General features: G+C 39.8%; 1 pseudogene; it reads right to left on the bottom strand.

Moving 5' to 3' along the window:
• Window positions 1-1,140: 1,140 nt before the first annotated feature.
• Window positions 1,141-6,234, bottom strand: LOC137231722 (epididymal secretory glutathione peroxidase-like; annotated as a pseudogene).
• Window positions 6,235-15,933: the final 9,699 nt, after the last annotated feature.

The following is a 15,933-nucleotide window of genomic DNA, read 5'->3' as shown; positions in this document are numbered from 1 at the left end:
CCCTTGGGGGTCTCCACCACTGGAATGGGTCCTTCAGAGTTGTCCTAAATTGAGAAGCCAGATTGTGGCTGTTATACCTCTCGTTGACCAATAATTGCATACAGGCTGCCCCTGGAAATGAAATGTGACCCTTGACCTAAGACAATTCCTAAAGAGGGATGAGAGTTGAGAGCCATCAGGTAACAACCTTTCAAGGACCTGGGATGGTAAATCCTTCTGTACAGGGGGTTCAGGTAATTTGGTCAATCCACCATCTGTGACAGTCACAGTGAGGAAGAAGAGAAAGGTATGATGAGTTTGAGCACAGGATAGGATTTAAAAACCACCACACTGATCCCAGTTGCTGCAGAAAAGATTTTATTGGAGATAGGGTCAGGGCTGGTTCTGAAGCTGAGGAATCTAAGGTTGAGAGAGGAAAGCCTGTCCTTCAAAGGGTGCTCTGCCCAAGTGTCACAATCTGAATACAGTAAAGATCAGACATAGGAAAGTTTTTGTAGGGTCCAAATTAGAAAGAGGCTCCAGGTCCCACTATCGTGAAGATGCCCTTCCCTTCATGTGAGGCAATTTCCTGCTCCCACTAGACCTAGGGCTCCTACAGAAGAGTGACAGATCAGTGGGAGCAGGGGTGGGCTGGGTGTCACAGATAAAGACTGATCCGAAAATGTTTGGAAATTGACATTACATGTTTCTCCTGGGGAAGGAAATATGTTATCAAGTGGAACCTAGATTGTATGGCTATACACCCCATTGCTATTTCTACACCTTTAGGGTAGAGAGAGAAGGAGAAATCAGAATGTATAGCAACGTTCTTTTTCAGGATATTGTGACAAACTGAACCTTCCTCATGGAAGGATGATTTCCCTTTGATGGATATGCATTATTAAATTTGTAACAGATGTCTGAGGATTTAGGGTTTCCATGCTGTTTTTTCTTCACCCACTTACTCTTGCAAGGGGAAATAGCAGTAGCCTTCTGAATATAAATCTACTTGGTAGAGAGTGGGAATTTTGGCACTATAGAGGTGACTTAGTCAAGTGGAGACCATTTAGGAAGACAGTATAGTGAAAAGATGGATTTTTTTTTTTTTGAACAGGTCTTCAGGTAAGAAGCAGAATGGCTCCTGCCCCCAACTTGGTCTTCCTATTTGATTTTGAGCTGTTTCAGGTCTGCCAGAATATCTGACTTGACTGTACTGACTGGAGCCTGATGGAACCAGCACATGACAGGGACTCCATCAGGTCCCACCAGGAACTTTTCAAAATTCCAGCGGATGTCATGGACCATGATGGGTTCCCAGGATATATGTTTGATTGAGCCCATGAGTTCAGAAGGGTGAGGACAGGATTGCTGCAGCAGAGAGATGGAAAAGAGAAATGACTGTATCATTTCTGCTGTTGGATGATTCAGGCTATTTTCACCCACAGGTAATCTACTCCCTCTTATATCAAGATATTTTCATTTCCTCTGATTACTAATATATTCTCTGAATCACTAAGATACCAACTACCAAGAATGTTGTAGATATTATAGCAAAAGTCTATTCCCTCTTTCTGTTTCTCCCTGTGACCACATCACAAAATCCTGCTGCTATGAATAAGATATATCACCTCTCTAGCTTTCAGTTTCCTTTTCTGCAAAGTGAATGGTTTAGATTAGAATGTGGTTTCCCAGGTCTTGATGCTCCATGGGCCAGTAACATTTCAAAAATATCTTTTGGGACCAGTAGGAGTTCCAACATTTTGTTTTGTCAAATAAGAGAAAATTTTAAAAACATCATTGCTTCACCATTTAGTTTTAAAAAGATAATTATAAGAATAAATTACATATAGGTACTAATCTTAGAATAAAGGGTAGCCCTATAAATCAGTTGAGTTTATGAAATCCTCCTTATATTGTCCTATTTTTTCAATTTACTGAGAATATATAAAAATCTCAACATAGGCCAGCTTTGGCCCACAGTTCAGCATCTAAGAACACTGAACTCTGATGATCTTTAGAGCCCCGTTCAGCTCTCACATTCTCTATATCTAAGAGTCAGTGTTTCATATAAAGCACTTACTACATTGTATTATATCTGATTTCTATGTCATCCTCTCCAGTATGAAATCATCAAGGAATAAGGACTGTTTCTATTCATCTTTATACCCTTATTATTTAGAAAACTGCCTTATAGATAGCAGGCACTCAACAAGTATACCTTGAATGTATGAATGAATGAATGTCAATGACCAAAAGAGAGTGGTCCCAGTGAAAGGTGACACTCTACACAACTCTCTCCACCACACAAAGCCAGAGCATCATAGATACTAACAAATTAAACCCCAATCCCTATGCTAATCTGGAGATCTCTTCCAAAGAGTCCAATCCCACCTCCAGGCAGGTGCCCTTGGATCCATTTCTACCACACCAAGTTTATGCTAGGAATATTTGGGAAGAAGAGGCTTAGGTCAGTGATTAACCCACCTTCAAGAAGATGAAGACTTTCTGCTCTTTTTCACCATTCACATCCCCTTTCTCAAAAACCTGGAAATTAGGTACATATCCTCCTCCTGGATGGACATACCTGCAATGAACCATAATGTTCCCAGGAAGCTCCAGAATATATGAAAGAAAGTTATAATGGGGTACCAGAATTTGAGGTCATGAGAAAGGGGAGAGAGAGGTGGAGATATGGAAAACAGGGCTGGAAAGGGGAAATAAGGCCATTTTTAAACTTTGGGCTCCCTGATTCACTTTATTTTTCTCTATTCCACATCCTATCACTGTCTCCCCCTGCACTGTTTCTGTAGCAGCAATACCAGGAGCTATTTCTGTGCTCCTGGTCCTCCGTGGTCCGCCAGTTCTCACTTCCCAGAGAGTGGGAGAGAGTGTCTGACACTGCCAGACTCATATCAGCAGAGGCCAAAGTTAAAATCAGTTTGCAGATGCCCCTAAGCCTATTAACCCACTACCCATCCCAGAAGTCCCTAATATGGAAGTGCCTCTGGAAACAAAGGAAAGGTAGACAGAGACCCCTATAGGGTTTCAAGCAGGCACTTACTTTAGTCCCGGAAGGATCTCTGAGTTCTCTCCTGGTTCTTGCTTTCCAAATTGGTTTCAGGGAAAGCCCAACACAACTAGGTCAAAGGGCTTCAGCTCCGCCTGAAGTGCGCTCAGTTCTATGGGTAGAGAAGGGACAATATGGCGGCCTGGCTAGAGATCCTCCTTGTGTAGAGAAAGATCCTTAGAGATACCCATTTTACAGAGGAAAAAACCAGAGGCCCAGGGAAGGAAAAAAAAATATCTAGGTCAGAAAGACTCTTTGTGGCAGGGCTGAAATTAGATACTGGATCTCTAAACGTGTATTCAAAATGTTATAGTGCAGTATTTCCCAAATCTGCAGCACATCAGAATCAGGTGGGGGCCTTCCTTTAAAAATAGGGATACCCAGGTTCCATTCCAGAAAACTTTCTGATTACATTCTTTTGAGATGGCTCCCCAGTCACCTTTATTATTCTAAAGCTCACCAGATCACTGCTGGTGGGATTGTAAAATGGTTTAAGTGCTATGGAAAATAGTATGGAGGTTTCCCAAAAAATTAAAAATAGAACTACCATAGATCAGCATTCCCATTTCTGGGTATATATGCAAAGAATTGAAAATAGGGCCTCAAAGAGATATTTGCACATCCATGTTCATAGGAGCACTATTCATAAAAATCAAGAAGTGGAAGCAACCCAAATGTCCATCAATGGATGAATGGATAAACAAATGATTGAAGAACTGGCCTTCAAACAAATTCAGCCTTAAAATGGAAGGAAATTCTGTCACATGCTACAACATGGATGAACCTTGACGACATTATGCTAAGTGAAGTAGACTAGTCATGAAAAAGACAAATACTGCAGGTAAGACAAATACATTTGGTATCTAAAGTAGTCAAATTTATAGAAACAGAAGGTAGAATGGTGGTTACTAGGGGCTGGGGGGAAGGGGAAAAGGAGAGCTATTATTTAATGGATACAGAATTTCAGTTTTGCAAATGGAAAAGTTCTGGAGATTTGTTTCACAAGAATGAATATTTTTAACACTACTGAACAGTATTCTTAAAAATGGTTAAAACGGTAAATTTTATATTATGTCTTTTTGTACCACAATTAAAAAATGAAAAGCTCATCAGGTGATTTTTAAAGAAAACTGCGTTTAAACATCACTGCTCATCAGTTTGCCTTCCCTGGTTGGTTAATTGGTAGATTGAATCTTTCTTTTAAAAAGGAAAAGACACACACAATGAGAATGTGCTTCTCTCCTCTGCACAAGCTGGTTCACCCTGGGTGGAGTGTGGGTAAATCTGACAGGGGCAAAGAGAACCAGAGAAATTCCAGGTTGAGCTTCCTGGTGTTCTTCAACAGTCTTCAGGATGTTAAAGATGCATTCTACCTAAAAACCCTCATTGATATGCCAAAACACAAGCTTCCAACTGCCTTCTTCCCCAAGTTTTCCAATTTGTCTCCTCAGACTTTTATAATTGTCTTCTTTGTTCACCCTTTCTGAGCTAGATATTTTCAGTCCCCTAGCAAACACTAACCAGTCCCACTCAGATTCTGCTCAGCCAATGGGGTCAACTGATATCTCCTCTTAGTCCTTTATTTATTTTTATTTATTTACTTTTGCAATATGAGATTGCTTTCCTGTTTCCAAATGGTTCCTTAGTACCTTTCCCCACATCCTCCACTCTTGTCTTTAGTCACTATAGGTAATCACTTCCTCTAGGAAAGAGACAATAAATTAGGAAACATGTCTACCAGTCCTTGAGTAGCTATTTCTCAGTTTCCTCATCTGTTATGTACAGAGTGGGAACTGAATAAATTGATTTTTAAAGTCCCTATAAACTGGTAAAATGAAGTATGGTCCAATAGAATATTCTTCAGTCTTAAAAAAGAGGGAGGAAATGGTCTGAACTCCAAGGTACCTTATTAATTTTAAAAAGCAAATTGGCAAATAGTATTTACAATATGTTATCAACTGGGGGAAAAGAAAAAAAAGAATACCCATATATTTTGTAAACATGATAATATTGGTCATCTGAAGGGAGGGGAAAGAGATGAAAAAACTTTTCACTCTAAACTTCTTTATTCCTTTAATTTTGAGCCTTGTGAATATATTACCTTGTCGAAATATAACATAATCAAAAATTTTAAATCAAAGTTCTTATTAGTTCAAATATAAGAAGTACATCTGTTTCTGAAAGAAAATAACCCTGTTTATTATTTATTGGCTTTCAAACAACAAGGCCTAAGATATGAGAAAGATAAAAATCTGCTCTGAGTCATGTACGGAGAGGGAAAAACTACACTTAAAGGAGGCATTGAGGTTGGAGAGGGAGTGTTTGCCTCTATTATGGCCTCCTCTACCAGCCCTTGCTCCGGTCAAATGTGCTCCAGGTATAAAGCCCCTTTCCCCTTTTCCCTGTCTTTGTAAGTTACATGTAAAACCCTGGAAAAGTCTCAAAAACATCAATCCTACCTCCTGTATTTACCAAGGAGACTTGAATCTTCAGAGAGGCTCCTAGCTGTCAGATACATTATTGATTCTCCTGGAAATCTCAGGAGCAAAGCAGAGGCAGGACATAGGAAGGGGTCAACAAACATTTTCTGTGAAGGTCCAGATAGTAATTTCAGATGGTCTCTGACACCATCACTCATACAACCACTCAACTCTGCCTTGTAGCTTAACATCCATCACAGACAATCTGTAAATGAATGAGCATAGCTATGTTCAATAAAACTTTGTTTACAAAAGTAGGCTGGCCAGATTTGCCCTGTGGACCATAGTTTACTGACTCCTGACATCAGGGAATAAAGTCACTTGATCATGAGTATTTATTTTGATACATAGAATTAGAATTAGAATATAATTCCAACATGACTTAGAATATAATGAGCTGGAAAGTTTAGTCCCAAGGAGATTTGGTTATGAACTCTTACCAGGGTATTGAGCTGTCAGACCACAATAGGTGGCCACATTGACAAAAAGGACATGCTTGCCTGCATACTGCAAAGAGGGAGAAAGCAGAGGTCAGAGTCTTACAAGAAGGACTGAGGGCAAGATTTGGGAGCAGGACAGAAGGCTCCACCTTTGAGCCCTGTCCCACCCTCTCTGGTGGTCACTCACCTTCTCCAGCTTAGAATTTGACTGCACGAAGCCAGCTAGGGAAAGGGGGGAAAGATAGGAGGCCCTTAACTATACAGTCATGACTAGTATCTGTAGATCACTAGTCTGAGAGTCTGAGGTTGTCGGGTACCTGGCAGCCTTTTGATACCCTGGCAGGGACTAGCCCAAGCCTATGCAGGCCAGTTGCAGGGTGGCAAGGATTTCTGGGGCGTGAGTAGGGCAAGAGGATGTAGAATTCAAACCACGTCCTCACCTACACACACCTCCGTGAGCACTCAGCGCTCACTAGTGCGATGAGGATCCAGGACTCACATAAATTCTGGCAGAATTATGAAAAGGTGAGAGCAAGCGCTCCACAGTCCTTGAAGACTATTGTCTATTTTTTCTGAGTGGACAGCCGTATCTAGGTGCAGACATCTCAGTAAAGTCACTGCAAAAAGGCATGACAGGGCTTCCCTGGTGGTGCAGTGGTTGAGGGTCCGCTTGCCGATGCAGGGGACGCGGGTTCATGCCCCAGACCAGGAGGATCCCACATGCCGCGGAGTGGCTGGGCCCATGAGCCATGGCTGCTGGGCCTGCGCGTCCGGAGCCTGTGCTCTGCAACGGGAGAGGCCACAACAGTGAGAAGCCTGCGTACCGCAAAAAAAAGGCATGACTTAGACATTCCAAATACTAATCCTAATATTATTATGTAAGTTTAAAAAAAATCAAATAATGGACCACATGTGATCCATTAGAAGGAAACTGGGCCTGAGGAAGGGAAAAATATTTTCACGTTAATATGTTCACTGTACAAATGTTTACAAATGCTTTCATGTGCTTACTAGTCAGTAAGAAAAACCAAGCAGCCCAAGAGAAACACGGGCACCAGACAGTAAACCAAGTGGCATCTGTAGTAGGATACAATGTTCTCCCTTACCAAGAATTAAAGAGGTATAAAGAAGAATAGTTGCATTTTGCATTTATCAGATTGGCCAAAGTTCAAAAGAACGGAGGTGCCCAGTCTCGGTGTCAGTCTGGTATAGGAGGCTCTTACACACGAGGTGGGGGCAGGGAGGACTACTAATAGCCAACAACTTTCTGGAGGATAATCTGCCATTTTGAATGCAATGCTTTTTTTTTAAGTAAATAACTTAAATTTTTTTTTGAAATAATTATAAATGTATAGGAAGTTGCAAACACTCCTCTTAATCTCCTGGAAGCCCGAAGGCCCAAGAAGGATAATGGAAATGAGACTCAAGTTCCTCTTAGGATAAAAATGCTTTGCCTCTCAACCGTCATAAGAACCCCCATCCATTCAGCAACAGTTTCCAGCCACTGCTCAATAGTCTCAGCCAAAAGTTTAGAATAGATGAGTTGATGATGCAGACCTGGAGCCCTAGGAATTGCTGAGTTTCTCACATAAATAACATATTTAAATCCCACCAACTTCATGGGGGGTGGGGGGGCTGACCAGTAACTTTCTCTTGTCTACAATACAGTTTTACTTTCTGGACCTCAAGTGCTAAGGTTTGAGTTAATCATACTCCTAAATTCATGATTATTTGTCCTTGTAAGATTCCTCTCTTGTTTTATTTATTATTCATACCCAAACTTCAATGATTTTTGATTCCTCTCTGCCTATAGGTAAAATATGTTTAATGTGCATAGTGTTCTTATTCTTGAAACAGTTGTATATTCCTCATCAGATTATTAGCTCCTTGAAGTTTAAAAAATTATTTTGGTTTTTTTTCCATTTAAATCTCAGATTTAAAGGGTAGAATTAATCAAACTTTTAAATTTATGGCACTTTATCATCATTAGGCTATGCAATGATTCTCTTCTTATATTAATTAAAAAAATTTTTTGTCCCCTATCCACTCCCATTTTCCTACCTCTCAGAGAGGAGGAGTGGCAAGGAAACAGTTACTACAAAATGGAAAGTTGGCAACATTTGTTCTGTTGCAACAAAACATTTGGTAAAACTGTTGCCTGATGACTTAGAAGGCAAAATGACTAAAACAAGGATGAATGCGGTTCCTAGGGCTTTGGAATTACAAGGGGTGAATTCAGCAACTAACTGTGCTGTAACGAGATAAATAACAAAGAGATGTTGAAAAATATTTGGATTAGTTGAAGAGTATCGGGTTTGTTTGCCTTTACCACTCTTCCCACACTCTTCTTCCTCCTCCCACAGGATTTGGGCTGACAGCTCAGCTTTACTCCCACGTTTATTGAAAAGATAAATTCTTCCCCTCCAATTCTCAGTTCCTTTCCAACCAACCCCCTCCTTCTTCCAGGTTCACGTAAAAAGCTGCCTCCCCTTCCTTAAAACTGAAGTCAGAGTAGGGTTTAATTCTTGCTTCTGGTGGAATCTGGGTATTCATTAATTCTCTTGGAAAACAGAAGATTTTTGTTATCCCAGATTTCTGACCTCTTCTCAGAGGCCTCTAATCTAGAGGGAGGAGCCCAAAACAATGACTGCTGGTCCAGCCACAAAGCTCCCAAAGCCCTTTAGGGCAGCTATACAGGTTTTCTGCTTTGTGGCCCCTTCCCACCCACAGATACTTTGCCCAGCCACAGTTCAAGAACTATGGAGATTAAAATATCAAGCCTCAAAAATAGTGTACTTCAATTCCTTCATCCTTCCCAGGATGTGTGACTTTGGGCAAGTTACCCTCTGTGCCTCTGGTCCCATTTGTGAAATTGGGAGAATAATATGAACTTCATCGGACTAATTTAAAAAATAAAGGAGATAATTCATTTAAACTCTTAGCACTGGACTTAGCCCAAGGTAAACACCCATCGTTAATTTAACAGATGAGGAAACTGATGCTCAAATAGAAAAACTGACTTATCCAAAGTTACGTGGAATTACACACTGCTTCTCCCTTGCTGTTATAAATTCCTTACTTTCTTAGTCACTTTATCTTTGCTCATCACACAATAACTAACTCATAAAGTAGAAGAGAAAATTTCATCAGGTCAAGTGGCCTAAAATCTCTGCCTTCCCAAGTCTCTGTGTCCCATTGTCTTAGTTTCCCTGGAAACAAAAGCTCTGACCTGGAGAAGAAAAGGTTTAGGAGCTCATGCTCAGCAAGGGGCTACATGGGGCCACTTCCTGTCATGGTCTACCTGACTGTATCATATAACTGCTGCCTTCTCTTCATACCTTCTACCAGAGCCACATGTCAAATTCCTGTTATTTCCCTTCTGGAATGCTGAAATAATTTCCTACTTGTCATGTGTTCTCTCTTCCAAGTTCTTCCCCTTCAATGCTCTTTTTCCTTCACCTGCTGCCACTGGAGCTGCTGAACACTTGTCTGATGATATCCCTCCACCGATAGTGAGCCAATAAGGCTAACTAATTTATTATAGCATCAAATCCAGAATCTCCAGCATGGTATCCAAATTGCTCCTGATGCGACCTCAGCCTCCTTCTCAATCTTCACTCTCAGTAGCTCCTCCTGTGAACTCATTCTTCAGACAAGCTAAATACTCTCCATTCCTTGAAACACTTTGGATTTAGGTTCTTGGTCTTGGAGGTCAATTACACTGGTTACTTGGGGATTCCTCCTTCCCTGCCCCAAATTATCTATATATTTATTTCCATTGAAAGGACAGGGAATGCAATTTTATCAATTTTTACGAAACAAGATTTTAGGTTTGAAATGTTTGTCACCTGAGCCATAGATTAAGTCTGCAAACCAGTCCAGATTTAAATTAAACAATAAGAACTGCCACTTCCTGACTTTAAAAATCCTGTAATTGCTAATCGTCCATAATCTTAAATAGAATGGCAAAAATCAACATGTCTCAAGCACTGCCTATTTTCCCCAGTCGGACTCCAGTTTTTCCTCGAGGTAGGTTTCTCATGAGGATAACTTTCTTGCTCATAGCTAGTGGGTAGCAGTTTAAAGTCAAATAAAGCCTTTCAGATTCTCTGTCTTAGCCTCTGTTAATGACTTAATCCTACCTAAAAATCAGCACCAAGTTTCTTGTGTTAGTTCCTTTGATCATAGAGGAAACAGGTTCAGTTTTTTTCTGAGATGTAGTCCACCTCTTCATCCCAGATTCAATCACAGCCTCTGCAACCACCCAAATATGATTTAGAGATTTTTGTCCACCATTTAGTTTTACTTGGATATTTTCCCTGAATTTGATAATCTCCATTGGCATCTGTGATCCCCATTCATGTCTCCAGGATTTTCCTCTGTTGCAAGTGTGGGTTACAAGTGTGAAATTTAGGATCTACTCCTAAGTCTGCCATTTTAAAGTTATATTGCTTATGTTTACATAGAATTTGTAGTTGACAAATCTCCTTCACATCAAGGATTTCATTTAGCCTTCACAATCAGCCAGTTAAAAAGGTAGAACAGGCATTATTTGCTCAGATTTTCAATGGAAAAGTGAGGTTCAGAGAGGGGAAGTGACAAGCAAAGTCTCATTAATAGTGTAGACCTAGACCATAAACTAGAGTTTTTATTTCAAATCCATTTGCCTCTCTACTCTAGGTTCAACTCCCAATCAAATATACGTTTGGAAATGAAGGGAAGTTCTAGAGAGACCACTGTCCTTTTGCATTTAATTTTCATCCTCATGTGTTCTTAACCTTCTGACCTCCTTCCCCAAACATGATAAGGAAGCTCACTTCTGGTCCAGGCTGATTCTGGCCCTGAGCCTTCACTGAAACAGCTGGTCCTGACTCAGATTTTCTGAAGTGTCTGTCACTCATGCCAAGCTTTCCTCCTCCAACCTGCTACCGGAAGAATTCTGCTTCTTGGAGGTTGGGGGAGGGGGACAGGGGGAGGCAGTGAGAGGAAGGATGTGTACTCCCTTAGGCAGTGTTCTTGTCTGTTCAGTCTTAATGGGCTGGGGGAGGGCGTGGGAGAGAGAGCTCTGTGTCCATGCACAACCACAGGAATTTGAGTAACCCACACCATTCAAACCCAGATGCCCTCCCACCTGGAAATTCTCCAGTCTGTGTCTCAGGCCCTTGCTGCTCCCAGAGAAAGAATAAATATGCCCATTTCACCAATACACACTGCAAGCCATCACCAACTCAATACAACTGTGGGACATTGAGAAAATATCAAAATCACCAAAGTCCCTTCTAAGGCTGACATTCTTAGTTTATTTTATCAGTTTTGAACGATTCTGGTCACCTTTAAAACTGATTTGATCAGTTATTACCCCTAGAAGATTGGGAAACAAGAGTAGGAAGCCAGAAATTTTACAAATTTTAAGCTCTAATGTATCTTATGGTTCGTATTTCCCAGGCCACAACTGTATACATGAGAAGAAGTTGCTCAGTAAAGTGGAGAGACTGCCTCATCCAAGTCACAAGGCCAGGGCTAGACACATCCACAACTCTGCCCCTACAACAGCCTCTATCCCTGTTACAGTCAGATCAGATTTAGAACAACGAATTTATCCAATAGTTCCTAAACTGACTTTATAACTTCTCTTTCAAACCTGGGTTCATTCAAGGTTCATGTTTTGATATTGATTATGTCTTTTTTGTATCTTTTATTTTAAATCTAGAACAATCCCACTGTTTCTCTTTTATGGCATTTTTGAAGTTGTAAGTCCAGTTGTCCTGATAAATATCCCACATTTTAGTTGTCTCATTTTTTCCTCACAGTGTCATTCTTCCCCTACACAGACAGACCTTGTTTTATTGCACTTCACTTTACTGCACTTTTATAAATTGAAGGTTTGTGGCAAACCTGAGTTGAGCAAGTCTACTGGCACCATTTTTCCAACAGCATTATTTTTTTAAATTAATTAATTATTTTTTTAAATTTTTGGCTGCATTAGGTCTTTGTTGCTGCATGCGGGACTTCTCTACTTGCAGTGAGCGGGGGTTACTTTTCCTTGCGGTGCGCTGGCTTCTCATTGCGGTGGCTTCTCTTGTTGCGCAGCATGGGCTCTAGGCGCGCGGCCTTCAGTAGTTGTGGCACATGGGCTCAGTAGTTGTGACTTGTGGGCTCTAGAGCGCAGGCTCAGTAGTTGTGGTGCACGGGCTTAGTTGCTCCGAGGCATGTGGGATCTTTCCGGACCAGGGCTTGAACCCATGTTCCCTGCATTGGCAGGTGGATTCTTAACCACTGCACCACCAGGGAAGTCCCGGAATTATTTTTTAATTAAGGCATGTACACTGGTTTTTTAGACATAATGCTATATTAAACACTTAATAGCATAGTATAAACATAACTTTTATACCCACTGGGAAACCAAAAAAAAGAAAGTGTGTGACTCACTTTATTGCAGTGGTCTGGAAGGAACCAAACCCACAGTATCTCCAAGGTGTGCCTATATTTCTTGTTTTGGAAGTGAGGTCAAAGACTTGGATGGACTAGAATTTTGTGAACGTTATAGTCATCCCTGAGTATCTGCCAGGGATTGGTTCCAGGAGCCCCTATGGATACCCAAATCTGCGGTTGCTCAATCCCTTATATAAAATAGCACAATACAACGGATACAGTCAGCCCTTTGTATCCACGTGTTTCGTATCCATCGATTTAACCAACTGCAGATGGCTGACTGTATAAGGTAGGAGTAAAGTTTTAATTTCTCTTCCCATGGATATCCAATTGAATCATCACTATTTATTTAAAAGACCATCCTTTATTTTTCTATTACTTTGCATTGTACTTTGTCATAAATCAAGAGTCCTTATATATACAAGTCTATTTCTGAGCTCTCTATTTCTTTCCATTGTTCTATTTGTTTATTCTTAAAACAGACAACGTTTAATGTACTTTTTTTTCATTGAACAACTTTTTATTGAGCTTCTACTATGTGCCACACATGGTTAAAAAACAAAGACTTTATAAACATGAAAGCTTAGTTTGTTCTTTTTCAATAAACTGAATCAATTGAAAGCAAGCTCTTTGTTCCCAAGAATGAGTTATAATTTAGCTGCTTCATTTTTGTCAGTAGAATGCCCACTGAAGTAAAAAATCCCGAAATAAAAGGAACCAATGATGAAATTATTTCTGTCACTGATGATAGTGAAAAAGAATTTGTAGATATTGATGAGGATCTTTTAGAAGTAGAAACATTTTCACAGGAGGAAATGGATATATACCCATCAGACTATGAAGGTCAGTTCATTTAGCTAATCTTTTTGTTTGACCTTACTAATTTGATATTGGTGACTGATTATCTGAGATAACTTAGTCTTGAATCTGAATTGGCATGTTTATAATAGCCTAAAGCCAAATATTTAAAGAGAACTTAATATTTACGAAATGTTAAGCATGTTTAATGTAGATTTTAACATATAGTTTTAAAAATGAATTTTGATATTTTATGAAGCAAGTTCTCCCACCTTCTTCAAAAGTGTCTTGACTATTTTTGTCCATTTGCATTTACACTTAAGTTTCTTAAACACCTTTTCCAAATTCCTCAGGAATGTCTGTTAGGATTTTGGTTGAGATTGCATTGAATCTATAGAATAGTTTAGGTAGAATTGACATTTTTACAGTGTTTACTCTTCTAATCCATTAAGATAATATACCACAGAATTAATTTAGAGCTCTTCAAAACTGTGCCAGTTAAAACATATTTCTCATCATAAAGACCTAGTACATCTTTTGCTGAGTTTACTGCTAGGTATTTGATTATTTTATGTAATTTTAAAATTAAGTTTAATTTTTAATGGTTTCTGAAAATATATAGATATAATAAAATTTGTATTGATTCTTTTATCTAGCAACTTTGCTAAATCCACATAATTATAGTAATTTATTGCTAGTTTCTTTCTAAATTATATGTTCATAAGGTATGCTAATGGTAGTTTCATTTGTTTCTAATCTTTGTACATTTAATTTCCTTTTTTTGCCTTCAATTCACTGGCCAGGTTTGCCAATACAATACTGAATTGAATTGAAGTAGTGGCAGAGACATTCTTTCCTTGAATATTATTTCAAGGGGTAATGATTAAATATTTCACCATTAAGTATGATATTTGCTGTAGACTTGTGTTAGATACTCTTTATCAGGTTGAAAAGGTCTCTTGTATTCTTAGTTTGCTGTGAGTTTAAAATATGAGTTGTTGATCTGAAACAAATAGGCTGCCAGATATTTCTCCAGCAAAGATGAGTTTATTCAGGATGAGCAGAGAATTGCTTTTCAGGGTCTGCAACCGTGGTGAGCCACGTGTAAGTCCCCACAGGCAAGGAAAGAGACCACTTTTACAGAGAGGAAAAGGAAGTTGGGAGGTCTACAGTAAACAAAGAATCCATGGCTTTTCATTGGTTGAGTTCAATTGCCAAAAAAGAAGTTTTTCTTCTTCCTGTTGGGCTCTGCTATGGTCACAAACTGTGAGAGCTCCCCCTTCTGGTCGCCTAACTCTATTGAGGTTTCTGTTTATTAATTTTTTATAGATTATATAATTATATGTTATATCACTGGTATATTTAAACATAAATAGATATTACCTATATAAATATATAAAGAGAAAGATGTTTACATGGTCAATCTTAGTAATACATTTACTGTGATGGTTAATTTTATGTGTCAATTTGATTGGACCATGCATTGCCCAGAAAGCAAGAAATCTCTCTCTTTCTGCCTGTCTTTGAATTGGTCTTCTGTCTTTGGATTCAGACTCAGAGTGGAACTTATACCATCAGCTCTCCTGGTTCTCTCAAGCCTTCAGACTCAGACTAGAACTATACAATTGACTATCCTGGGTCTCCAGCTTGTTGACTGCAGCTTCCTGACTTGGGACTTCTCAGTCTATAACATGTGAGCCAGTTCCCTATAATAAATCCTTTTAGATAGAGAGCTAGATAGATAGAGAGCTAGATAGATAGATCTAGTATCTATTTATCTCTAGAAAAAAGAACCAATAGAGATAGCTCTACCTCCTTATCTATCTCTCTCCTATGGGTTCTGTTTTTCTGGAGAACCCTGACTAATTTCCTTGCATATGCTTGTCGTTGGGTGGATTGGTGTTTTCTAGTTTGTCCTTACCAAGAGGTAAGGACAAGCTGTTTACGCTGTTCAAACCATAGCTTAAGGTAGGCAGACTCTTACTGAATGGACCCTAGGACTTGGTGTCTGACCCTTGTGGTAGAATAAAAATTAAATATTTTCTCTTTGTCCCCACTTCCTGGCACAGAGCTTCTTAAAGCTGTTGAAATCTCCTGAGTGGGATGCGTGCTAATGAGAAGACTGGTGGCTGGGGGCTCCAGCATAACTTCAGGATGCAAGCTGCTAGTCAGGAAGACCAAGTCATAATTAGAGAATTGGAGCTTCCAGCCCCGCCCTCTCTCCAGGGAATGGAGAAGGCCTGGAGATTGAATTCAATCACCAGTGGTCATTGATTTCATCAATCATGCCTTTGTAAGGAAACCTCCATAAAAAACTCTAAATGACAGGGTTTGAGAGCTTCCTGGTTGATAAACACTGGAAGCATTGGGAGGGTGACATACCTGGAGAGGGCATGGAAATTCCATATCCGCACATCCCCCCATACCTTGCCTTGCATTTCTTCCATTCGGCTGTCTCTGAGTTACATCCTTTATAATGTACCAGTAAATGTACGTAAAGTGATTTCCCGAATTCTGTGAGTCATTCTAGTAAATTATCAAAAGTGAAGAGAGGGTCGTGGGAACCCTCAATTTATAGTTAATCAATTAGTAGATGGGTGCCCCCATGCTGGGATTTACAACTGGTCCCTGAAGTGGGGGCAATCTTGTGAAACTGAGCCCTTAAACTGAGAAGAGTTGGGAGTTGGTGTCAGAATTGAATTGAACTGTTGAACACCAAGTTGGTGTCTGGAGAATC

Source organism: Pseudorca crassidens, chromosome 10, assembly GCF_039906515.1.
Source record: "Pseudorca crassidens isolate mPseCra1 chromosome 10, mPseCra1.hap1, whole genome shotgun sequence".
Classification (NCBI taxonomy): Eukaryota; Metazoa; Chordata; class Mammalia; order Artiodactyla; family Delphinidae; genus Pseudorca; species Pseudorca crassidens.
Note: the sequence above shows the minus strand (reverse complement) of the source record. Positions and strands in the feature narration are given on the sequence as shown.